The sequence below is a fragment of the Geotrypetes seraphini genome, chromosome 4, assembly GCF_902459505.1.
Source record: "Geotrypetes seraphini chromosome 4, aGeoSer1.1, whole genome shotgun sequence".
NCBI lineage: Eukaryota > Metazoa > Chordata > Amphibia > Gymnophiona > Dermophiidae > Geotrypetes > Geotrypetes seraphini.
The window spans coordinates 47,783,323-47,811,012 of record NC_047087.1 but is presented as its reverse complement, the minus strand read 5'-3'; positions in this window follow the sequence as shown (position 1 = coordinate 47,811,012).

The following is a 27,690-nucleotide window of genomic DNA, read 5'->3' as shown; positions in this document are numbered from 1 at the left end:
TCTGTGTTCTGCACGTGTGACCAAGGCCTGGTTCTGGTAAGAATGAATGTTTGTGAAGCACTATTGGTGAAGCACTATTTGTGAAGCACTATTGGTGTCATGGCCCCACATAGGAAGATATTTGTTGGCAGTTTGTCCAGGTATTAGAAGGCCCCGAGCTCAGGGCCATATCTGGAGGGTCTCTGCGTGTGTGTGGATGTCAACATGATGACATCACATCGACATCCATGCATGCACAGAGGCCCTCTAGACATGGTCCAGAGCTTAGGGGAAGAAACATGAAGTTTGTGTGGGGGTGTAGCTTGGGGCAGGGCTGGGGGAAGAATGGGGCAGGTCCAAGTGTCCTGTTCTATGCTGGGCCGCTGCAGGGCCTTGAGCATGTGTGCATGCTCAAGGCCTTCTGGCTCCTGCATTAGTGGAAGGGGGTAGTTTAAAAGGAAAGTAAGAATTGAGAGCATGAGAATCTTGGAGAGGGCGGGAGCCGGATAGCCTTGAGCCTTGAGCATGCCTTGAGCTCAAGGCCCCGCAGCAGCCCAGTGTAGACCATCGGCATCAGGCTTTTTCAGCACCAGCATGCATATGGTAAATACAGTGCCAGTCAGTGGGGGAAGGAGATGGACAGCAGCGCAAATTATCTTGGGCGTGAAAGGAGAATAGCAGTGCCAGTGGCCTTGGGGTTGGGGGGGTGGAGTGGAGGGTAGCAATGTTGGTGCCTTCTGGGTGGGGGGAGTTTGGAGTAGGAGGGCAGCAGCGACAGTGGTCTTCAGGTGGGGGCTTGAATATAAACTGAGACCCCCATTTTTGCCCCATTTTTTGGGCCAAAATCTCAATTTATATTCAAGTATACTGTATATAGCAGCTGCTGTAAAACAGAAACGTTTGCCATATTTTCTAAAAGTATGGGGTTTATTGGATTCTTATTGTCAGACTCATATAAATTTATAAACTCTGGCTCTTGTTGGTGCCTTGGTGGATATGAGAATGTTCTGTTATTTGTAATTTACAAGTCAATAAACATTATTGAACTTTAAAACAAAGAAACAATTTTGAGCAAAATCTACAGTACATTATGTAAATTTCAGACTCAACATTTCTTGTGTACTTACCAAACATTTCCGAGCACTGAGTGAAATTACAGATTGTGGTACCCAAATAGAAGCAAGTGCACGATAGCACATAAAGAAAATACATTTTTTCTCTTCCAACCTATTACACTTTTAGTTCAAAAGGCCAGCTTACAAATTCTGGCACCTGTTCAAGCAAGCAAGATTAATTTTGTTCTTTGTCTTAATCTATTGCGGTGATACAAACTTAGCTACAGTGCCATAGGAATAAAATAAATTGCATCAGCTAAATAATATGCATTTGTCCCAACACATATAGATGTTCTGTCAACAAGATAAATGCAATAGCCAGAGCTAGTATCTGTGTGGATGAAATACAAAATAACGTAATTACTTTGCCAACAACATGCTAACTTGCTTTAATCATTCTGTTCACAGTATAATATAAAGTGATTTCATGGGTAAAATGAATTCGCTTACAAATTGTTTTATGACCTTAACGTTTCCCCTTTGTGAAATATGAATTGATGGTGATAATTTTATAGACAAATGATTCTTCAATTAAAATGTCTTTTTACAGACAAAATGGGAATGCTAGAAACTGTTTCCAGTATATGCTATGAAAAAGGTATATAAGACTACCAAAGCTTTTATGAAGAGCCCAAATATCTCACATATGACTAATCTTTTGAAGACTGCTCTTCATGTGAGATCTGAATTTCTTGGTTTTGTTTTTTTTAAATTATGAGGTAAATAGATCTTGAATTTGGAACATATTAAGTAGCCGTCCTGTGTCAACTCAGTGCGATCCAACTTGGGGGAAGATTCTCAAATGCTGGTGGTAAAATCTGATGGATAACCCTTCCACTGCCAAGGAACATGTGTGTTTGGGGGGTTGCTTGGCGGTGGAAGGGAGTGGGCATCTCTTCTGCTGCCAGGGGGGTGTTAGGAGGTTGCTTGGTGGCAGGAGTGAGTGAGCATCTCTCCTGCTGCCAGGGATTTTTTCTGGTCAGGGGGAGGGGGGGGGGTTGTTTGATGGCAGGAAGAAGTAGGCATCTCTCCCACTACCGGTGTGGGGGTGGGGGGCAGGTTGCTTAACAGCAGTGATAAACCCCGAAGAGATTCCAGGTGTGCCATGAGAGATTCCAGAATTTTACTTTATTTTTAAAAATTCCCTTCATAAGTATACACTAGAATAGAAGACATGTACATGTATGTAAGAGTTTGTCACTGTTATGAGCATCTGTGTTTAAAGATATAACTGCGCAGACAAGCATCATTCATTGATGTGATTGGTCCTTGAAAACTAACGGCATGTAATTTTAATTTTATTTTTTTATGCAGTAATTATCCTAACTTGAACAACAAAACAGTCAAGGCTTTGTTAACGTTTGGATCTTTTTATCTTTGCAAACTTGGATTTCCAGCTCTGATACAAATTAAATCGATAAAAAGAGAATGACTGCAGATGGTGGATGATGAAATATGTGCTTGCTTGTGGACTATCGAGCAGCGTTTTGAGTTAATTTGCACTGAAAAACAAGCACATCCATCGCATTGATTAGCAATTCTATTCCATCTACTTTAGTTTCACTGATGTTGGAATTAAATAAACTTTAAATAAATAACTCTCAAATGTAATTTCTTGTTGGTTTTGAAATTTTATAATTTCAGTTATAATGTGCCAGAAAAACATTTCCTTCGTTTAGTGTGACAAACACTGCAATAGATCATAAAACAAAAAGGAACACAAAGAAATAGGAAAGCGATGCAAAAAAAAAAAAAAATAAATAAATAATAATAATAATAATAATCTTATGTAAATGATATGAACAGTTTATTGATATTAACAAACCAAAAGCCAAAGGAGGTCCTGGCACGTGCACACAAAAGGTTTGAGATAAGCACAGCTCTTGTGCACATATCCAGACAAACCTGAAGTGGAACCACATATTGGTGTCGTTCTTCTGCACTTTTAAATATGAGCCTTTCAAAAATTGTGTGCACTTTAATGTTTGAAATGCTCATATTTGAGTTCAGAAAAACAGGTGCCAGTATTTGCTTTCATTTTTAGTTTTCCTAGACTCATGCACACGCACGGTTGGTTCTCAAACCTTCTACACTGCCCCTGAGCTAACGCTAAATTTTCAGTGTTATGGAACCTCAAAATTGCAGCACTTTCATTGTGCATTGGGAAGAAAAACTAATTGATCTCATTGACCCCCCCACTCCCCATTTTACAAAGCTATGGCTATGGCTATGGCAAAAGCTCCAAAGCCCTCTAAATCCCTACGGGCTTCGGAGCAGTTACTGCAGCGACCCATGCTATCCGGCTTTGTAAAAGAAGTGGGTAAAGGCATTTTAATACAATTTGCAGCAATGTTTAACATACATTAACACCCATGTCTGAGCCCTTTAAACATACTGGGCCAGATTCTGTATAGGATGCTCAGTCTCAAAAGCCACCTAAGTCTTACAGGGCCCTCAGTAACCAGAGGACACTCGCTGAAAATCAGGGGAGGGAAATTTCAGGGTGATGCGAGGAAGTACTTCTTCACTGAAAGGGTGGTAGATCATTGGAACGAGCTGCCTCAGAGGGTGATTGAGGCCAGCAGCGTGTTAGATTTCAAGAGAAAATGGGATATTCATGTGGGATCTCTAGGAGAGTAAGAATCAGGGAGTGGGTCATTGGTATGGGCAGACTCGATGGGCTATAGCCCTTTTCTGCCGTCAATTTCTATGTTTCTATGTTTCTAAGCTTCATGCTGGGCAAAGTCTTCTGTAAAATACTGGAGGAATTCTGAACATTCAAGCTGGGATGCTCCACATCCTATCTTGAGTTGTCAAGCCATATAGGGCTTTAAAATTGATATTTTAAGATACATTTAGGATCTTAAGTTTTCAGTCAAAAATGATATATTTGCTATGTGGAGAATGTGGTGCAGTGGTTAGAGCCCATACTACTTCCTGTGATCCTGGACAAGTTGCTTAATCTTCCACTGTCCCAGGTACATTAGATAGATTGTGAGCCCAGGACAAATAGGGAAAATGCTTGAAGTACCTGTATGTAAACCACTTTGAGTGTGGTTGTAAAGCTACAAAAAATTGGTGTCCCAGTCCCTTCCCAATTCCTTATGTTTCAGGAAATCAGCTATTTGAACAGCAGGGTAGTCTGATTGCCCAAAGCTTCCTTTGTTCATTATCAAACGACCACATATGAACTGTTAATGTGGCAAATATTGTAAAGTGTTTCACACTACTAAAAGGGCCAGAGCTGTGTTTGCATTTTCTGCCATGCACCACCTATGGTAACGACTTTTTACCTGCACCATGCTCACATGAAAGCAACGTTTTATCTGTTACCTGTACGGCAGCCCTCCTCAAAATGCTGGGAATGTCTCCAATAGCTGTCACTGGGGGGTCAATTACCATTTTGTTATTTTGGTAATTGCCTTGTGATAAGTGCAAGATCTAACTGCATTTTAGTAATTAGGATCCTAAAAGCAACCCCTTTGCACCTTGGAAGTATAATTGTCTTAAGTATTGGACTCTGAAAGATTTCTTGCAAGATTTTTGGCTACAGAAGTAAAGAAAAAAATAATAATAAAAATGTGAAAGACAAAAAAACTGAGTAATAAGTGACAGGGTACGATGTTCTTACCCTGAACAGCTACCACTGCTGACTCAGAATTCAGAATGACATCAGTTACCCAGTGAGGTTACACGTGGAGGGGCATAATCAAAAGGGACGTCTAAGTCTGTTTACGTCCATCTCACAAGTCGCCCAAAGTTAAAAAGAGCCTAAGACACATTTTCAAAAGATACGTCCAACTTTTTTGTACTTTCGAAAAATGTCTAATTATACGTCCTGCCGATCTGATCATCCAAGCCATTAAATTGTCCATCTTAATACCACATTTTCGTCCAACTTTCCGTCCAAATCCAAAACGCCTAGAACAAGCCCCGTTGGACGTGGGAGGGGTCTGCAAAGTGATGGACTGCATACCCATACATGCCACCTAAACAGTGGGGTACCTTACATGGCACTGCTGTGAACTTCACAAAAAGGGTGCCATAGCTTCTCCTCACTACAGCTCCCTTATAGGTTACGGTAAGCCCCCCCTAACCACCTCCAGAATCCCCTAGACCCACTTATCTACCACTCCAATAGCCCTTATGGCTGCAGAAGCCACTTATATGGCAGTAAAACAGGGTTTTGGGGGTATATAGGGCAGTGCACATGTTTCAGTATCAATTCAGTGATTACAGGAGCTTATGGGCATGGGTCCTCCTCTCTATGGGTCCCTAAACCACCCCCAAGATGGCTTAAGCTGCCTCTGGGCTGGACGACTAGGCTTTCCTATGCCAGGCGGCCAGGTGATGATGGTCTGGAGGCTGACATTTAAAGTTATGAATAAAATTTTTATGGGGGTGGGGGGGGGGTTGGTGATCACTGGGGTAGTGTGTGGGGGTCTGTATTATATGTTTTCAGTGCTTATCTGGTGAGTTTAGGTGGCTTTTTGTGACTTAGACCATCTTTTACATGGTCTAAGTCACAACGTCCAAGTTCCGTCTAAGCTCTGTTGTAAAACTTTCGGTTATACATGCTGTACGACTACTTCTAAACCGGCCCACGTCCCGCCCAACTCCTGCCCTCGACACTCCTCCTGAAACGCCCTGTTTAGCTTTGGACGTTGAGCGGCACTATGAAGGCCTAGGTCATTTAGAAATATGTCCAAAATCCGGTTTCATTATCAGCGCTTGGATGTTTTTAAGAAATGTTCGTCCAAGTGCCAACTTAGGCCGATTTTTGGACGTTTTTCTCTTTCGATTATGAACCCCTTACTGTATATACTCAAATATAAACCTAGATTTTTTGGCCAAAAATATGGCCCAAAAATGGTGGTCTCGGTTTATATTCAAGTCTTACTATTACTATTACTTGTCATTTCTACAGTGCTGCTAGATATACACAGTGCAGTACACTAAACATATAAGAGACAATACCTGCTCAATAGAGCTTACAATCTAATTAAAACAGACAAACAGGACAAATAAGGGTTAGGGAATTTCTCAAATAGGGAATGATAAAACAGATATGGACCCATCGCAGGTCTCTCCCAAGGCCTACTTTAAGCTCTGCTGGTCCAGTGGTGAGTCAGGGCAGGAGCGATCCTCCTATGCTCCTGCCCCATGAAGGCTCACTACTCAAAATGGCTGACGCACATTTCCACAGTATTCTCACGAGACTGTCACTAGTTCGGTTTATATTCGAGTCAACTTTTAAAAATCTTTTTGGGAGAAAAAAGGTTATCTCAGTTTATATTTGTATGGGTTTATATTCGAGTATATACGGTACCTCCAGCATCACACTCGGGACTTTTTAGTCAAACACTAGAGAGGACTGAGCCTAGAAGGCTGAAATATCACAGGAGCAGGACCTATTTAGAGTGCAATAAGCTTTTGCACTTAGCACATGGTAATTTTCAAAATAACACATGGCAACTGAAACACCTCTGTGATAGATGTTGGAGGCATTCCCAGAATTTTGCAGAGAGCGGAAGAATAAGAACCAAGGTGCTTTTGCCACATGTGATATTTCATGCACTCTCTGTCCTACCCTACTAATTTGCAATAGAATAATGATAGAAGACACCTTTGTTTTCTCTGACCCTTAATGGACTAAATTATTATTCATTAATTAAGAATGTAGTGACAATTATTATTTATCTATACTCCATTATCTCTATTGCAATAAGTATAGAGACAATGAAGACCTGGATAATGTGCTTTCATAATCATTTTTAGATGTGTTTTGGTTAAGTGATGGTGCCTTTTGGAACATGTCCATCCAGTTGTGGCCTCTCTGTATATGTTTGCGCTCAGCTTCTTTTTGAATTCAGAGGGCTAGATTCACTAACCCCCAAATCTGTCACCGATCCGTTCCCAATTGCATGCAGGCCGACAAATTCACAAAAGGCCTGCATGCAAATGGGAACGATCGTTGACATGCCCCCCACCCACAGCCAGGATCAGTAGAGAGCGATCCTGGAGCATGCGCAGACCCTGACAGAAGTGACAGGAGATGTAGCCTCCTGTCAGGGCTTCTGCCATTTTTTTCCCCCATATTTTTTAATAGGCCACAATATATTGGGCCTATTTAAAAAAATGCAAAAAAAAGCCTCCCAACCAGCACCCCCCGATCGGCACAGCCCCCCCTCGACCAGCATAGCACCCCCCATGACCAGCATTACGGCATCCCCCCCAACAGGCACGGCCTGATCTGACACCCCCGTACTTAAAAGTTGGGAGCAGGAGGGGTGCTCAGTCCCTCCTGCTTCATAGGCCTCCCTCGGTACGGCATGGCCCACCGCCGGTCCGGCCCCATCTTAATGCAGGTAGGACTGGTCTCGGTTAGGGCACAGGTCTGTGACCTGGGGGCGGCCGCTTGAGCGGACTGCTGGGTGCGATGGACCACTGGTCTGACCCAGCAGCGGCAATTCTTATGTTCTTATGTTCTTATCTAAAAGTTGGGAGCAGGAGGGGTGCTCAGTCCCTCCTGCTCCATAGCCCTCCCATCCCCCAACTGGCCCTGCCCAGCCTGGACCACTCCCTGCCTGGCCCCGCTGTACCTCCAAGTTGGGAGCAGGAGGGGTGCTCAGTCCCTCCTGCTCCTCCTGACTCCAGCGACACATCTGCCTTGGCCTTAGGCCCCGCCCCGGTACATCATGTGATGCACAGGGAGAAGCCTAAGGCCCTGATTGGCTTAGGTGCCTCGGGATCCTCCCCCCTAAATTGATTACTGGTTACACTAGTATTATATAACAGAACCTAGGTGCTTAGGTTCCTTTATTGCACAAGGTCCTATTGCACACACTCCAGGTTCTTCATTGGAAGCACCTAATTACAGTATAGAATTTTCTCCTACCTCAACATAAACATATCCCTGCAACACACCAATATATCATCTCACTCTCTAACATTCCCACCGATAAACAGATAAACTCTCCCTATGAAGATCTATCTACCTATTAGGCTTAATAAAAAAATATAAACATCCTAAAAGCATCCTAAATCATCATTTGGATGTCCTGCTTACTAGAGTATCGAAGTGCCAATAATCAAAACTGCCTTTTTGGACGTCTAGTAAGATAGCCCAGCCTCTGTACATCCAGAGCTCAAGATGGGCATGGTGGAGGCATTTTATGGGTGGGCTTTGGGCTTGCCTAAGAGACAGAGTGTGTTGTTGTTTTGATTGCAACATTTTAAAAACATTTTCTGATACTGAAAGTATTATCTTTCTTTTAATTTCTATAAAAATTTCTACTATTCAGTACTGTGACAGGAAAGGAAAGACTTGCCTGAACACGTTGCAATACGAACTTCATCATTCATTCCACCATTCTCTAGCTTCTCACCATTCTCTAGCATCTCCAAGCTACCTACAAGGTAGCTCTATTTGTTTAGTTCACAAGTACATATTTGAATATTGAAAATGGTCGTTTTGCTACATCCTACAGCAATGAGTTCCACAACTTTGTTGTATGTTATGTGAAAATATTATTTCTCCAGCACAGAATTACTACTACTCACTCTAACCACCAAAATCAAAAATGCTCAGCAAGGGGCACTCATCAATCTTCCTACGGTTTGACATATCAGCTGCATTGGACTCTGTCGATCATGAGCTCCTACTGAAGAAACTCAACGAGCTAGGTCTGACTGGAACAGTCCTTAACTGGATCAAATAATTCTTGACAAACAGAGAATACTGTGTATGGAAAGATGGCATCTTCTCCCAAAGCTGGAAAGCAGTCTATGGAATGCCTTAGGGGTCCCCACTCTATCCGGTACTCTTCAACATTTCTGTGCGCACCCTGGGCAACCTCACCTTCAGTGATGGCGAATGTCTACTATCCTAAGCAGATAATATATTTCTCTTAATCCCACTTTATGATAACACTAAGGAAGCCTGCAATAAAGTTTCCAATGGCATTGAAAACATCTACTCCCGGGCATCCTGCAACAGACTAAAACTAAACACCACCAAAACAAAGCTTCTTTATTTCCATAATGTCACACAGTCAGCACCCAGGGGCCTAACCCTACCCTCTGGTGCAACACTAAACATGGAGAAGACTGCCAAGGTGACTGGAATCTGTTTGACTCCACTTTCCAATGAACCTCAAATATCCAACCTCTGGGAAAAAAAACAAACATACTTTCTACAGTTTAAAACAACTAAGACTGATCAGACCATACTTCTATAGCAACCGTTTTACAATTCTGGTTCAAATGCTAGTCCTAACACAACTTGACTATGGTAATTATCTCTACGCAAGCATAATCTCCTCTCAAATGTACAAATTACAATTGATTCAGAACACTGCAATCAGGATGATATTTGGCTTAAAAAGAATACAACCGTGTCTCTGCATACTACCACATGCTTTGATGGCTGCCTGTAAACTCCTGAATCTTGTTTAAACTCTCCTGCATTGTACACCATGCACTAAACACCAACTCACTGAAACCCACTTGTTCTCCACTTCCTTCTTCACCTCAAATAGGATCAGCAACACTCACCAACTGATCATCCCCTCACCCAAGGGAATGAAATACAAGTTAATTTTCAACACCCTTTTCACATGTCGATACAAGACCCTGGAATGCCCTTCCAACATCAATAAGAACAGAACTGAACTACCCCGTCTTCAGGAAAAAACTGAAAACTTACCTATTTGATGAATTCCTTTCAACTCTTTAACTCTACCCTCTCTCCATGACAATGTAAGTCTACCACAGTGTGATACAACTATTTCCCCTCTTGCAACAATGGAACCTTCCTCTACAATGTGATGTAACCATTTCCCCATGATACTGCATGGACCTCTTATCTTGAAAATCGCCTTGAATCTGTACTGGATAAGCATGATTAAGAAATCCTGATTAGATTAGATTAGAATTAAATATATTACTTAGCAACTTCATGTTTTCCCTAGGGCTCCTTTTACTAAGCCGCGTTAGGGCTTTAACGCACAGAATAGCCCGTGTTACATTGCCGCGCATGCTAGACCTTAATGCCAGCATTGAGCTGGCATTAGTCCTAGAAGCGTAGCACGCGTTAATTTCCTGCGTGCGCTAAAAATGCTAGCGCACCTTAGTAAAAGGAGCCCCTAGTCTTATACTTTTTGAAAATTAAAAAAAAAAAAAAAAAGATTCATGTTTGCCTGTTTCGCTTCACTCAGGATTTTTTAGATTTCTATCATATCTTCCCTCATCCATCTCTTCTCCAAATGAAGAGCTCCAACCTCCCTAGCCTTTCCTCGTATGAAAGAAATTCCATTTAGCTGCCATTATCTCTCTAAATCCCCATCTCCATAGGCTCCCCAGTATCTAGCTCTACTCCCCATATGTACCTCAGTCTCCTTTGCCCCCCTGTGTTCCACATCTTCCTATGCCTCCTCATGTCCAGCATCTTCTCTCCATCTTCATATGCCCCCACCTGTTTAGCATCTTACCTTTCACTCCCTATGCTCTCCCATCTCCAGAATTTCCTCACATATAGGTGCCTTCCCTGTATCTCTTCTAATCCCATTATATCTTTTTTCAAATGAGGTGGCCAGAATTACAGACAATATTCCAGGTGCAATGCACCATTTTCATTTTGGGCTCCTTTTACAAAGCCACGGTTGAGGTTTCTACCATGGGCCTGCAAAGTAAATGCTTTGACGCTCATAAGAATTCTATGAGTGTCAGAGCATTTACTTTGCCAGCCCACGGTAGAAACCTCTACCACAGCTTTGTAAAAAAACCAGCATTAATTTATTTCTTTGGTTTGTGTTTTGTTCATTTTTTTTCTCTTCCATGCCAGGACTATTACATAGTGTTTGCTAATGGCACACACTGGGAACAATATTTTGAAATTAAATTAAGCAAGACTGTTTCTTTGTGATTTTCTTTTCATTTCAGTATAATGCATATCCCTAGAAATTACTGTTATCTATACTAAATAAAACAATATATCTAGAACAATAATGAAGGTAGTATTTAAGTCTGCATATGGTAGTTAAGGGACTATGCAAAAAGCATTTCCATAGTATTTTACAGGCAAAATAGGCTTTTATGAAATTTACCATGGAGTCTGGGTGAAGCATGGGTAGGACTCACACATCCACAAGTAATTTATAGAACACTATGAAGCTCATTTTCAAAGCAGATGAACATCTCAACATACCACCAAAGAGGCCAATCTGCCAAACACATCCAAATTACAATTTTTGAAAGGCAGAATTTGGATGTCCTGCACAGCATTCCAGCCAAATAGCAAGAGGGCATGTGAGCACATTTAGGGCAGAACTAGGGAGGCCCAGTTCTGCCCTAAATGTGCTCACATCAGTGGCGTACCAAGGGGGGGGGGGCGGGAGGGGCGGTCCGCCCCGGGTGCCAGCCCTGAAGGGGTGCTCCCGGCCTTGCCGTTCAGTCCCCCCACACCACCACCTCCGAAGGACCGCTCGCCCCACTGACCTTCCTGCACCACCTATGAAGCAGCACTACCTATGCTCCCGGCCTTGCCGTTCAGTCCCCACCACCACCACCACCCCCGAAGGACCGCTCGCCCCACTGACCACTGACCACTGCACCACCTGTGAAGCAGCAAGCAGCAGGATCGCGAGGTCAGCTATCCCTGAGCTGCTTGGGCGCTGCTTCCTGCGCCGCGGTCCCGCCCCTCCTCTGACGTCAGAGGAGGGGCGGGAACGCGGCGCAGGAAGCAGCGCCTAAGCAGCGCAGGGATAGCTGATGTCGCGATCCTGCTGCGGCTGCTTCATAGGTGGTGCAGGAAGGTCAGTGGGGCGAGCGGTCCTTCGGGGGGGGTGGTGGTGGTGGGGACTGAACGGCAAGGCCGGGAGCATAGGTAGTGCTGCTTCATAGGTGGTGCGGGGAGGCCAGGGGGGCGAGCGGTCCTTCGGGGTGAGGCGGGTGGGCAGGCAGGCAGGCATTCAAGGGGGATGGGGGTGACAGGCAGGCAGGCCTTCAAGGGGGGGGACAGGCCTTCGGGGGGGGTGCAGACCTTCAAGGGGGATGGACAGGCCTTCGGGGGGGGCAGGCAGGCCTTCAAGGGGGGACAGGTCTACAAGGGGGGACAGGTCTACAAGGGAGTGGGCAGGCCTACAAGGGGGTGGGACAGGCCTTCAGGGGGGGTTCAGGCCTTCAGGGGGGGTACAGGACTTCGGGAGGGTGCAGGCCTTCAAGGGGGGACAGGCCTTCAAGGGGGGGACAGGCAGGCAGGCCTTCAAGGGGGGGACAGGCCTACAAGGGGGGGGGACAGGCCTACAAGGGGGTGGGACAGGCCTTAAAGGGGGGGACAGGCCTTCAAGGGGGGGACAGGCTTTCAGGGGGGGGGGCAGACCTTCAAGGGGGGGACAAGCCTTCAAGGGGGGGACAGGCTGGCAGATCTTCAAGGTGGGGGGACAGGCCTACAAGGGGGAGTGACAGGCCTTCAAGGGGGGGACAGGCCTACAAGGGGGTGGGACAGGCCTTCAAGGGGGGTGCAGGCCTTCAAGGGGGGACAGGCAGACCTTTAAGGGGGGACAGGCCTTTGGGGGGGACCCTGGTTTAGAAGTACATGGAGGGAAGGGGGTGTTCAAAGAGACGTGCATATGCCAAACTTTGGGGGGGATGAAGAAATAATGGGTCTGAAAATAGAGGAGAGGGAGAGAAATGATGGACCATGGGATTTATGGAGGGAAGGAACTGAAAGTGAGAGAAATTGGACACAAAGGATGGTGTGGAGGAGGGATAGAGATACTGGATAGGAGGGTAATTGGGAAAAGAAAGGGAGAGATGGTGGACTCTGGGGTGGTGGGGAAGGAGGGAGAGATGCCGGATGAAAGGGTAGTTAAGAAAAGGTGGATCTGTGGAGGGAGATGAAAAAAAGGAAAGATACCAGACTTCCTGGGGAGGGAAGGGAAATGGAAAGGGAGGACAGAGTTGGCAGATGGATGGTTAGCACGCAGAAAGAAGAAAGAAGGAGACCCTGGCAAGCAAGTTATCAGAAGAAAACCAGAGCCTTGGACCAACAAGATTTGAAATATAACCAGACAACAAAAGGTAGAAAAATTAATTTTATTTTCTGTTTTGTGATTATAATATGTCAGATTTGAAATGTGTCTCCTGACAGAGCTGGTGTTGGACTGCAAACGTGAGCTAGGATTTAACAGAGAGAGGAAAAGTCCTTTTTGTTTCTTTATTTTATTTACACCACAGCGCCAGTGTGGTTAGGAGAAGCCAAAGGGGGTGAAAAAGCTATAAAACCCACCAGGAGTTTTGAAAAAAATCACCCAACTGGGCAGGAAAATCGAATTGAAAAACCAATTCAATAGGCTGAATCAAATCAAAATTTTTTTTCCTGAATCTGGCAGCATTAGTTTGCGCTACTGTCTTAGACTTTAGGACCTGGGATTGGGGAGAGATGGCATCCTCAGTACTTTATAATGCAAGTGAAACGAGGATTTGGTCAGACTTTTGAAGGGTCTGCAGAAAAAAATATTGTATAGGCCGGGGACATGAAACAGCAGGAAATGGGAACTTTTCTACCTTCTATTTTTGTGAATGGAAAGGCTGAGGATGTCAGAGAGTTCAGTTAAAATATGTGCTTTATAAGAAAATATAATAATGTGTTTTATAAAGTTTATAGCATAGCTGGCCTACCCAGTGAGGTGTTTCTAGTGGTGGTGGTGGCAGCGCGTCAATGTGTTGAGAGGAAGAGGTGGTCTGGAAAATTCTGCTGAGCAAACTTCGGGCCCATTTCCACCCCCCAGTTAGTCCACTCCACTCAACTGGTTCACACACTGAGTGGGTCTTTGGGTGTTGTGTTGGGATCTCTTTCAGTGGTTTATCAGTATCTCCTTCTGGTCCAAGGAAGGAAACTTTGTTATCCTTAGCATTGACCTACAGAATATGTTTGTAACAGCGCTGCTTGTGTGGCATTAGGCTATGTAGTGATCGAAAGAAAAAACCAGACCTTTGCACATTTTTGCACTATATGGTGGGTGTATGAGGAGATTCACATTTCCTGCACAGCTAAGTCCATGTGAAGTTACCTTGTGCTGTATTGACATCTAGCAAGGTCTCTGTTTGAAAGGAAAGATCTAAACTTAAAAATGAAGTGGCCAGAAGTTATGGTAAAAGCAGATAGTGTAGCTGGTTTTAAGAAAGATTTGGACAAATTCCTGGAGGAAAAGTCCATAATCAGTTATTAAGACATGGGGGAAGTGTCTGCTTGCCCTGGATCGGTAGCATGGAATGTTGCTACTCTTTGGGTTTTGACCAGGTATTAGTATCCTGGATTGGCTACCATGAGAATGGGCTACTGGGCATGATGGACCATTGGTCTGATCCAGTTAGGCTATTCTTATGTTATGTTCTCATCTGTAGGGGCCTTTGTTTTCACTTCTTATTTTAATGTATTTTTTTTTCTGGGAACTTATCAGTTTTTTTTATAATGGGAACAAAAATGGAAGAGAATTAATGTGTATGGGATGAGGGGGTAACTAATTTCTTCAGCTAAATAATTCAATCCACTTCAAACAGACATAGGAGAACTCATGCACCATTCACACACCCTCCAACCAAAAACGTCAAAAGAAAAAAACTGTTCGACAACCTCCTAGCCATTCGAGCTGCAACACTCGACCCCCAACTCTACAACCAATTGACATCGACCATAGACTGCAAAACCTTCAAAAAGAAATAAAAACCCTTCTATTCAAAAAACACATAAAACCGAACTAACACAATCAGAACTGTCCCAAGCATCACCTGCAACTACTCCATATGTACTTCTGATGTCATGACAATTCAGACATAATTTATGTTATGTTATGTTTGGAATATAAGAAAATTTTCACTGCCTGTTTCTATTCTGACCATTTATTCCGTTTCATGGTCATTACAAAAAATATTTTTTTACATGGGGGGGGGGTCAAAAAATGATGGGCCCCGGGTGCCACATACCCTAGGTAGCCACTGGTCATATGCCCTCTTGCTATTTGGCTGAAATGCTGTGCAGGACATCCAAATTCTGCCTTTCAAAAATTGTAATTTGGATGTGTTTGGCAGATTGGCCTCTTTGGCCTCTAAGGGCTGCAATGTTATTAATGTGTAGTTTTCCTGCATGCTGAGGCCACCTTTGGTGAGGCTGTAAGATGGCAAAAATCCATAGTACCCGGATGAATACAGAGCATAGTATAAAAAAATGTTTATTACTAAAGTCCAGATGTAACATTAATTGTAAGTATCCAGTAATAGTTGGCAAATTAGTGTGTGGCCATTAGCACGTCAGCCCCTACCACCACCTACGAACATAAGAACATAAGAAGTTGCCTCCACCGGGATCAGACCAGAGGTCCAACGCGCCCAGCGGTCCGCACCCGCGGCGGCCCATCAGGTCCATGACCTGTCAAGTGTTCCCTGCCCTAAAAAACCTATCCTTACTTCTATCCGTATCCCTCAATCCCCTTATCCTTCAGGAATTTATCCAAACCTTCTTTGAATCCCTGTAGTGTCTTCTGCCCTACCACAACCTCCGGGAGTGCGTTCCATGTGTCCACCACTCTTTGGGTGAAGAAGAACTTCCTGGCATTGGTTCTAAACCTATCCCCTTTCAGTTTCTCCGAGTGCCCCCTTGTACTTGTTGTTCCCCACAGTCTGAAGAATCTGTCCCTGTCTACCTTATCTATGCCTTTCAGGATCTTGAAAGTTTGTATCATGTCTCTTCTAAGTCTCCTCTTTTCCAGGGAGAAAAGCCCCAGCTGTTCTAGCCTGTCGGCATATAAAAGGTTTTCCATACCTCTTATCATTTTCATCGCTCTTCTCTGAACCCCCTCAAGCATTGCTATGTCCTTCTTGAGGTACGGCGACCAATACTGGACACAGTACTCCAGATGCGGGCGCACCATTGCACGGTACAGTGGCATGATGACTTTCTTTGTCCTGGTCGTGATACCCTTCTTGATGATACCCAGCATTCTGTTTGCTTTCTTTGAGGCTGTCGCACATTGTGCTGATGCTTTCATTGTTGTATCCACCAGCACACCCAGGTCTCTTTCAAGGGTACTTACCTCTAGCAATGTTCCCCCCATTGTATAGCTAAACATCGGGTTTTTTTCCCAACATGCATTACCTTGCATTTCTCTATATTAAAACGCATCTGCCACTTTTTTGCCCACTCTTCCAGCTTCGTTAGGTCCCTTTGCAGGTCTTCACAGTCTTCCGTGGTTCTAACCCTGCTGCAGAGTTTGGTGCCATCTGCAAATTTGATAACCTCACATTTCGTCCCTGTCTCCAGATCGTTTATAAATATATTGAACAGGAGCGGTCCCAACACCGACCCCTGCAGAACCTATTTAAGAGGTGGTAAGGGATTCTGTGCTAGCCACGTGCTAATCATCACATGGGGCTCCTTTTACTAAGGCACGCCTGCCGTTTTTAGTGCACTCTAAATGCTAACACGGCCATTATATTCTATGGACGGGTTAGCGTTTAGCACGACTTAGTAAAAAGACCCCATGGTGATATAGCTACACTAACAGATTATTTATTTATTTATTTGTTAATTTTTATATTCCGTCCTCCCCAGAAGCTCAGAACGGGTTACAATAAAATAATAATTAAAATTAGGTACTTGGAAGTTCCCTAACTGTCCCGAAGGCTCACAATCTGGCTAAAGTACCTGAGAAAACAATTATTAAATAGTAAAGATATAATAATTTAAATAATAAAAAATAAACCCATTAAAACATATTCAGATAGGAAAGATAGAGATAGAGACAAGATATGTACATCCCAACACACCCACACACTAAAAAATAAAATCTACAATAGAATGCTTGAACACATCTCATGGCAGTGCCTTTTTAACCTGTGGTAATCACACTTTAGTAAAAGGACCCCTTAGTGTGTTTGACAGCAGTAATCAGATGGGAAGAAATGTCCAAGAGAAAAAAAGAAGGGCACCCTAATTTAGACCTATTTCAATCCTGGCTAGGTTATAAAAAGGTGCCCTGATTCAGTGGCATAGTAAGATGGGGTGTGAGGGGGCGGACCGCCCCAGTTACGGTCTTCCTCAGGGTGCTGCCAGCCCTCCTCCTCTCTTCCTCTTTCCACTCCTTCCCCTGCCGCACGCTCGCACTCCTTCCCCGTCTCTCTTTAACTTTGGCGCAAACAGCCACGAACGTGCTGCCCGCGTCAGCTTCGGCGCTTTCTGTGACATCACTTCCAGGAAGCATGAACCCTCCTTAATTCCCCAGTAGTTATTGTCCCTCTCCCTCACCCCTGACAGTTATACTGGGAAGAGAAACAAAGCGCACTGACAACAACAGGTATTGTGGACACTTTTTGGCATTCATAAAATGTGAATGTTTAATTTTGGAAAATGGCTGCTCATTTTGGATAGTCTCGCATAATTTTGAACAGAGAACCTCAACATTTTCCTGTTAGAAAATGTCTGTGAGATGGAGGGTGTTATTTTGAATGTTATGAGCAGGATGTCCCAATTCCGACTTGCATGCTTTTTTGAAAATACTCCTCTGTGTTCTGCACATGTATCTTCAGCATTTATTTATTTATTTTAGGTATTTATATACTGCCTAAGTGGTTTACAGTCAGGTACTCAAGCATTTTTCCCTAATTGTCCCCGTTGGGCACACAATCTATCTAACATACCTGGGGCAATGGAGTATTGAGTGACTTGCCCAGGGTCACAAGGAGCAGCTCCGGATTTGAACCTACAACTTCAGGGTGCTGAGGCTGTAGCTCTAACCACTAGGCCACTCCTTCCTAGCTCTATGGCTAGACAGTCATCCTGTAGGGATAATCAAATGTTAATCTAGACATCCTGGATGAAATGTTGTGAGTTAGACAATGTAAAAACAGGTATAAGGGCCAAAAAGGTATTCAAAGTGACCAGATAATCACTGTAGAGACAAAGTAAATACTCCCCGTGCTCACTGACCCCCTCATACACCCACAAAGATCAGAATAAAAATGTCTCCAGAACATCAGCACCTGGTATAGGAAAGCCTAGTAGAGCTGCACACAGGTGTCTTAAATAGCCTGGGGGGGTGGGCTAGTGAAACATAGAGAGGAAGACCCAGACCCATAAGTCACTCTAACCACTACATTTATGGTGGAACATGTGTGTCTGCCAATACCCCCCTTGCCCCCCAAACCCTACTCTACTGCCATATAGGTGCCACCTGCAGCCATAAGGGCTATTGGGGTTATAGATAGGCGGGTATAGTGGGTTGGGGGGGGAATCACCAATAAGGGAGTTCTGGTGAGAGGTTTATCTGGTACCCTTTCTGTGAAGTTCACAGCAGTGTTCTGTATGGTGCCCCACTGCTCTGTTGACATGTCTGGGTGGCCAGTCCATTATAAGACTGGCTCCTTCTACGTCCAAATGGTCTTGTTCTGGGTGTTTAGGACTTGGACAAAATTTTGGTTGCAAATGTGGTATAAAGATAGATGTGCTGGCGGTTTGGACAACCAATAGCCTGAACGTCAAGATAGATGATTTTAAAAAAAACCAAAAAACAACAATTCTAGACATATTTTTCAAAAAATGGACATTGTCCCACTGCTGACTTTGGGCGTCTAGCGCCATCCGCCCAAATTGGATTTATATATATGTTTTTATTATGCCCTTCTAAGCAGATGGCAGTGGCACTCTCCACACAGATATTCATTGCCATTCAATATGCAGATAGTGGCACTATGAATAGTTTAAATGTTGCATCTGGCATTTGACACAAATGTTAAATAGTTGAATTTAAGGGCTCCTTTTACGAAGCCGCATTAGCGGTTTAACGCGTGTAATAGCGCGCACTAATTTGCTGGCCGCACTAGCCGCTACCGCCTCCTCTTGAGCAGGCGGTAGTTTTTCGGCTAGCGTGGGGTTTAGCGCGCTCTAAAAAGGTGCGTGCAATAAAGCCGCTAATGCGGCTTCGTAAAAGGAGCCCTAAATGTCAGCCTGTATAAGGTTAAGATATTACCGATGGAACCATGTTCTTTATTCTTTTAAATTAATTAACACATATTCTGTTTCCACTTCCTTTTAATCTTATTCAGAATAGCTGGGGATGTTCTACTCTGCCAGCAATGATCTAGTTAATACTGTAGACCAAATATGTCAGATATATTTATACCACTCAGTAACAGATGAACCTGCACACATCCAAAATCTTCATTAAGACCATTAAAAAAAAATCTTTGAAACTTTATCAAATTCAAAGAACTAAAGAAACATCTGTCAGGCGTTATGCAGCTGACCGCAGGATCCTAAGCTTTAGTAAACCTTAAATAGATTGTGTTTGAGGATGTAATTTATGCAGACTCACATTCAGGTTTTCATTTAAATCAGACACTGAAAGCATTTTAAATGCAAATCCGTGAATATACGTCTATGATGAAAATATAAAAGTCCCATTATTCTGCATGTTTAGGGAAAACAGTGCTGAAAGCCTTATGTTTCCTGTCATTTCATCACACTCGCTCCCCTCCGGTATTTTGCAGGGACCAGGAGCGGAGGAGCTGAGGGGCTGCTGTTTCTGGAATGGACAGAAAACCAGCAGAGAAAAGCTGCTCTCCTTGCAAACGCAGCCCCTCTCTTCCTCCCTTTCCCTTTCTTCCCTTCTTTCGCTTGCAGAGAACAAGAAAAGAAGGAATAATCCTGGAGTGGAGAGAGCATAGAGATAATCAGGAAAAAAAACCTACTCTGTTACTATTTTCAGCTACATTCCTCCAGTTCCACTCCCCCTCCATGTTGCTTTCTGAGATAGAGGCTTGTTAACTGGAACGCGCTACCGGAGGATGTGATAAACAGGAGACCGCTACAGGGGTTCAAAGAAGCTTTGGATAGGTACTTGGAGGACAAAGGGATTGAGGGGTACAGATAAGAGTAGAGGTAGATTATAGGGATGGGATTAGAAGTAAGTTATAAAATTAATCAGGGATCACTGTTCAGGCACTAGGCCTGATGGGCCGCCGCGGGAGCGGACCGCTGAGCAAGATGGACCTCTGGTCTGACTCAGCGGGGGCAACTTCTTATGTTCTTATGTTGTATACTGGATAATGGGGGGGGGGGGGGGAATCTCTGTGTATATATGTATCTATCTATCCCAGTACCTTATTTGGTAATCTGACATCTAGTGGTAATACCGCTAGACCACCATTAGCTTTCAATCAGCACCATTTTGAAGCCAGCAGTCTACTGGATAGGAGTGAATATGGATTGCTTCTGGTGCTAGGGTTACCATATGGCTCCAGATAGATTGAGATCTGGCTTTTACTTCCATTGAAAGTAATGAAAGTAAAACCTGGATTTCTCAGTCCGTCCTCCTTTTTTTTTAGAGCCATATTGTAACCCCAGTGGCGTACCTAGGGTATGTGGCACCCGGGGCCCATCATTTTTTGACACCCCCCCCCCACCCCCCCATGTAAAAATTTTATTTTATTTTTTTTTTTTTGCAATAACCATGAAATGGAATAAATGGTCAGAATAGAAACAGGCAGTGAAAATTTTCTTTTATTGAACCTCATATATGTAACCATTATTCCAAACATAACATAACATAAATTATGTCTAAATTGTCATGACATTAGAAGTACATATGGAGTAGTTGCAGGTGATGCTTGGGACAGTTCTGATTGTGTTAGTTCGGTTTTATGTGTTTTTTGAATAGAAGGGTTTTTATTTCTTTTTGAAGGTTTTGCAGTCTGTGGTTGATATCAATTGGTTGTAGAGTTGGGGGTCGAGTGTTGCAGCTCGAATGGCTAGGAGGTTGTCGAACAGTTTTTTTCTTTTGACGTTTTTGGTTGGAGGGTGTGTGAATGGTGCACAAGTTCTCCTATGTCTGTTTGAAGTGGATTGAATTATTTAGCTGAAGAAATTAGTTACCCCCCCATTCCACACACATTAATTCTCTTCCATTTTTGTTCCCATTATAAAAAACACTGATAAGTTCCCAGAAAAAAAATACATTAAAATAAGAAGTGAAAACAAAGGCCCCTACAGATGAGAACATAACATAAGGATAGCCTAACTGGGTCAGACCAATGGTCCATCATGCCCAGTAGCCCATTCTCATGGTAGCCAATCCAGGACACTAATACCTGGTCAAAACCCAAAGAGTATCAACATTCCATGCTACCGATCCAGGGCAAGCAGACACTTCCCCCATGTCTTAATAACAGATTATGGACTTTTCCTCCAGGAATTTGTCCAAATCTTTCTTAAAACCAGCTACACTATCTGCTTTTACCATAACTTCTGGCCACTTCATTTTTAAGTTTAGATCTTTCCTTTCAAACAGAGACCTTGCTAGATGTCAAATACAGCACAAGGTAACTTCACATGGACTTAGCTGTGCAGGAAATGTGAATCTCCTCATACACCCACCATATAGTGCAAAAATGTGCAAAGGTCTGTTTTTTTCTTTCAATCACTACATAGCCTAATGCCACACAAGCAGCGCTGTTACAAACATATTCTGTAGGTCAATGCTAAGGATAACAAAGTTTCCTTCCTTGGACCAGAAGGAGATAAACCACTGGAAGAGATCCCAAAACAACACCCAAAGACCCACTCAGTGTGTGAATCAGTTGAGTGGAGTGGACTAACTGGGGGGTGGAAATGGGCCCGGAGTTTGCTCAGCAGAATTTCCCAGACCACCTCTTCCTCTCAACACATTGACACGCTGCCACCATCACCACTAGGAACACCTCACTGGGTAGGCCAGCTATGCTATAAACTTTATAAAACACATTATTATATTTTCTTATAAAGCACATATTTTAACTGACCTCTCTGACATCCTCAGCCTTTCCATTCACAAAAATAGAAGGAAGAAAAGTTCCCATTTCCTGCTGTCTCATGTCCCCGGCCTATACAATATTTTTTTTTCTGCAGACCCTTCAAAAGTCTGACCAAATCCTCGTTTCACTTGCATTATAAAGTACTGAGGATGCCATCTCTCCCCAATCCCAGGTCCTAAAGTCTAAGACAGTAGCGCAAACTAATGCTGCCAGATACAGGAAAAAAAAATTTTGATTCGATTCAGCCCTATTGAATTGGTTTTTCAATTCGATTTTCCTGCCCAGTTGGGTGATTTTTTTTCAAAACTCCTGGTGGGTTTTATAGCTTTTTTCACCCCCTTTGGCTTCTCCTAAGCACACTGGCGCTGTGGTGTAAATAAAATAAAGAAACAAAAAGGACTTTTCCTCTTTCTGTTAAATCCTAGCTCACGTTTGCAGTCCAACACCAGCTCTGGCAGGATACACATTTCAAATCTGACATGTTATAATCACAAAACAGAAAATAAAATTAATTTTTCTACCTTTTGTTGTCTGGTTATATTTCAAATCTTGTTGGTCCAAGGCTCTGGTTTTCTTCTGATATCTTGCTTGCCAGGGTCTCCTTCTTTCTGCATGCTAACCATCCATCTGCCAACTCTGTCCTCCCTTTCCATTTCCCTTCCCTTCCCAGGAAGTCTGGTATCTTTCCTTTTTTTCATCTCCCTCCACAGATCCACCTTTTCTTAATTACCCTTTCATCCGGCATCTCCCCCTCCTTCCCCACCATCCCAGAGTCCACCATCTCTCCCTTTCTTTTCCTAATTACCCTCCTATCCAGTATCTCTATCCCTCCTCCACACCATCCCTTGTGTCCAATTTCTCTCCCTTTCTGTTCCTTCCCTCCCATGGTCCATCATCTCTCTCCCTCTCCTCTATTTTCAGACCCATTATTTCTTCCCCCCCCCCAAAGTTTGGCATATGCATGTCTCTTTGAACACCCCCTTCCCTCCGTGTACTTCTAAATCATGGTCCCCCCCCAAAGGCCTGTCCCCCCTTAAAGGTCTGCCTGTCCCACCTTGAAGGCCTGCACCCCCCTTGAAGGCCTGTCCCTTCCCCTTGTAGGCCTGTCCCCCCTTGAAGGCCTGCCTGCCTGTCCCCCCCTTGAAGGTCTGCACCCCCCGAAGGCCTGCACCCCCCCGAAGGCCTGTCCCCCACTTGAAGGCCTGTCCCACCCCCTTGTAGCTTCTCCCCCCCCCTTGTAGGCCTGTCCCCCCTTGAAGGCCTGCCTGCCTGCCTTTCCCCCCCTTGAAGGCCTGTCCCCCCTTGAAGGCCTGCACCCCCTTGAAGGCCTGCACCACCCCCCTCGAAGGCCTGCACTCCCTTGAAGGTCTGCACCCCCCCCCCGAAGGCCTGTCCCCCACTTGAAGGCTTGTACCACCCCCTTGTAGCTTCTCCCCCCTTGTAGGCCTGTCCCCCCTTGAAGGCCTGCCTGCCTGCCTTTCCCCCCTTGAAGGACTGCACCCCCCCGAAGGCCTGCACTCCCTTGAAGGTCTGCACCCCCCCCCGAAGGCCTGTCCCCCCCCTTGAAGGCCTGTCCCCCCCTTGAAGGCCTGTCCCACCCCCTTGTAGGCCTGTCCCCCCCCTTGTAGGCCTGTCCCCCCTTTAAGGCCTGCCTGCCTGCCTTTCCCCCCCTTGAAGGCCTGTCTCCCCCTTGAAGGCCTGCACCCCCCTTGAAGGCCTGCACCCCCCCTGAAGGCCTGTCCCCCCCCCTTGTAGGCCTGTCCCCCCCCCCTTGTAGGCCTGTCCCCCCCTTGAAGGCCTGCCTGCCTTTCCCCCCTTGAAGGCCTGTTCCCCCCCCTTGAAGGCCTGCACCCCCTTGAAGGTCTGCACCCCCCCAAAGGCCTACACCCCACCCGAAGGCCTGCACCCCCCTGAAGGCCTGCCTGCCCCCCTTGAAGGTCTGCACCCCCCCCCGAAGGCCTGTCCCCCCCTTGAAGGCCTGCCTGCCTGCCTGTCACCCCCTCCCCCTTGAAAGCCTGCTTGCCTGCCCGCCCGCCCCACCCTGAAGGCCTGATGCCCCGACCCACCCCGAAGGACCGCTCGCCCCCCTGGCCTCCCCGCACCACCTATGAAGCAGCCGCAGCAGGATCGCGAAGTCAGCGTCAGCGATCCCTGCGCTGCTTCCTGCGCCACGGTCCCGCCCCTCCTCTGATGTCAGAGGAGGGGCGGGATCGCGGCGCAGGAAGCAGCGCAGGGATGCTGACGCTGACTTTGCGATCCTGCTGCGGGCTGCTTCACAGGTGGTGCAGGAAGGTCAGTGGGGCGAGCGGTCATTCGGGGGTGGCGGGGGACTGAACGGCAAGGCCGGGAACACCCCCTTAGGGCTGGCACCCGGGGCGGCCCGCCCCCCCCCGCCCCCCCCCTAGGTACGCCACTGTGTAACCCTATTCTGACCCCATTCATTTCTGGACTCCTTGCTATGAGTCAGGATGCTGAGGGAGGAAGGAAGCGGTCCAGCAGACTGATGGTCTGACCCCCAGGTCCCTGTATTAATTTTTAAAGGAACAGGACTTTATGGAGGGTGGATGTAAACATTATAGCCCCAAGTAAAGGCTGAGAAGGAGAGTGTTGTGGCCAGGGGACTTCTAATTTGAGCCACTTCATGAATGGGACTTTTTTTAAGGGAATGTTTCTTGGGTCACCACAGCCCTGAACATGAGAAATTCCTGACTATGGCAGAAGCCTCTATTGTATTACACAATTTAAGAGACAAGAAGGAGAAAGGGGATCCATCACAGGCACCATGAAATGCTAAAACAGAGAGATAGTGAGAAGAGATGATCAAAAGCCATAATCAAAGATCCAGCAATAAAAGCTCTGAGAAATGATTGAACAGCAGTCTCAATAATAGTTAGAAATAATTTCTCTCTATGCAATATGTTTAAAGTTGAGCAAAGAAGTTTTCATTAATGAAAAAGCACACCTACTTCTAAACAGTAGGTATCATCATGAAAAGGAGAAATTGAGAGAAATACTTGAATGAGAAGCATAAATCAGGCATGCTATCTGTGCGATAATAGGGTGTCAGGTCAAAAGCGCGCCGGGACAAAGGCACGCCCAGACAATTGAGCGCAGCGCGCGCCGCCGCACCGCTCTAAATTACTGTTTTTAGTGCTCCGACGGGGGGAGCGGTGGGGGGGAACCCCCCCATTTTACTTAATAGACATCGCGCCACATTGTGGGGGCATTGTGGGGGGTGTGGGGGGTTGTAACCCCCCACATTTTACTGAAAACTTCACTTTTTCCCTGTTTTTAGGGAAAAGTTCAGTTTACAGTAAAATGTGGAGGGTTACAACCCCCCAAACCCTCCATAACGCCGGCGCGATGTATATTAAGTAAACTTGGGGGGTTCCCCAACAAAACCCCCCGTCGGAGCACCTAAAAACTGTAATTTAGAGCGGTGCGGCGGCGCGCGCTGCGCTCAATTGTCGGTGCGCGCTTTTGTCCTTCGCGCCGTTGTCTATGAACCGATAATAGTGCTTTTCTTTGTGAGCTTGGATGTGTCACTTTGCATTCTTTTGCCTATACAGAACTATGTTTGGGAAAATAATATATTTCATGTTCTCCTTCAAAGTCATCATTGTGGAATGTTCTTTGCTTTACTAAATTTTATGACGTGTCTCACCAAAAAACTCATGGCAAGTTACAATTGTTTAACTTATTGCCCTAAACCACCATACTGTTAATATCTCAGTAGATGACTAAACTTTGAATGCTTTCTTATTCACCCCTTTTATGAAGCCTTGTTAGGCTTTTTTTTTTTTTTTATCGCCGGTCGCAGTGGTATATAGTTTGTTTTGTTGCTGAAGAAACCTGTTCACTGTTCAAGAGAGCATCTCTTTTTATTCATTGGAAGAAGTAAAGTTAGAGTTTGGACTTTAAAACCTGGTGTGGTCTACATTATTTACAGAAGTGTCTGGTGCTTGCTTGCTGTGGGATTTTATAAGTTGGTAAAATCCTATCGATTGCACAAAAATTGGGACTTTTATTTATAAATTTATATGAGAGAGAAAAAGAGACAGCATAGGAAGCTTGTAAGATCAAATCTCTGTACAGACTGCAGCAGTTAAATAGATTTTTTTAAATAAACAAAAATCTTATTATTAACTAGGACAGTGTTATAATTTTAGCACCTATGTCTTGTTTAAAAGTCACAGATTATCTTTAAGACATTGTCCCAATTAAGATCATAAGAATTACAACATTTAAGGATATGAAAGCTGCACGTGATGGTGGATTTAAAATCAAATGGATTTAAAATGCAATGAATTATAGAAGGAGCACGTGATCGATGACTAGCTATTTAAACCCTTTGGCGTCTGATGTCATGTTGGCAATTTTCAATGAAAGAAATAGAAGGAGAAAGACATATCCACCCCCCTTTTATTAAACCGTGATAGTGGTTATTAGCGGGGGAGCCACGCTGAATGCTCCGCACTGCTCCCGACACTCATAGAAAGATGGGTTTTAATTTCTTTAACAGATTGTTTCACCTTGGTCATTATAGAGCAGTGGTCTCAAACTCAAACTCTTTGCAGGGCCACATTTTGGATTTCTTGGTACTTGGAGGGCCTCAGAAAAAAAAAATTAATATCTTATTACAGAAATGATAATTTTGTATGAGGTAAAACTCTTTATAGTTTATAAATCTTTCCTTTTGGCTAAGTCTTAATAATAATATTGTAATATATACCTAAAGAGACATATAATCAAGAAACTGTTTTATTTTACTTTTATGATTATGATAAACATACCGAGGGCCGCGAGTTTGAGACCACTGTTATAGAGCGCATGACATGCAGCTCTTCCAAGATAGTCTGCCAGGTTTAATCTTCGGCCCTGTTTCCAGCAGAATTTTGTGCAGAGGTGGGCTCAAGGCTTCTTCTCTTGCTAGGTTTGTTAGATGTTATGATTTAACAGTAGAAATCCACATATAAATTACCTATTAGTATCAGGTAGTATAATGAAATATTGATTCTATATCGGTGTTTTGCAGGAGCTCCAGCACTATGCATCCTCTATAATTGGTGCTCACTAGCGTCCCCTAAATGAAACTTTTCATAGTACAGGTCTTCAGTTAAGGTCTCTGAGGTCTTTTCTCCCGACATATATTAATGTATCCACATTTTAGTTTGATTTTTGGATTTAAGGATTGGATCTCCTCAGTCTTCCTCCCTATTCTGGACAATCTTACTGTTTCTTCTGTCTTCAATTATCTGTGGTACTGATTCAATAAACAGAGACAAACTCGGGAAGAGGTAAAACGCGGACCTCGCGGATCTAAACCCGCACGTCCTTAAAAATCTGAGGTCCATGCCGTTTGTAGTTAGTTTCTGGCTCTGACAGACCTCGGTGACAATTTAGCGCTGACTGATCCGTCTCAGCATAGGGAGGGAAAAGTATTAGGATCCGTCAGCGCTAAAATGTCACCGAGGTCTGTCAGAGCCAGAGACTAGTGCTAGTGCTGGAGCGGCTCTAAAACGAATCCTTTAAACCGGTTTCCTGCAGCCCCAGTAAATTGGCTCTGACAGACCTCAATGACATTGTAGCGCTGACGGTTCCTAATACTTTTCCCTCCCTATACTGAGATGGATCCGTCAGCGCTAAATTGTCACCGAGGTCTGTCAGAGCCAGAAACTAACTACAAGCGGCACGGACCTCAGATTTTTAAGGACGTGCGGGTTTAGATCTGCGAGGTCCGTCAGGTCCGTGA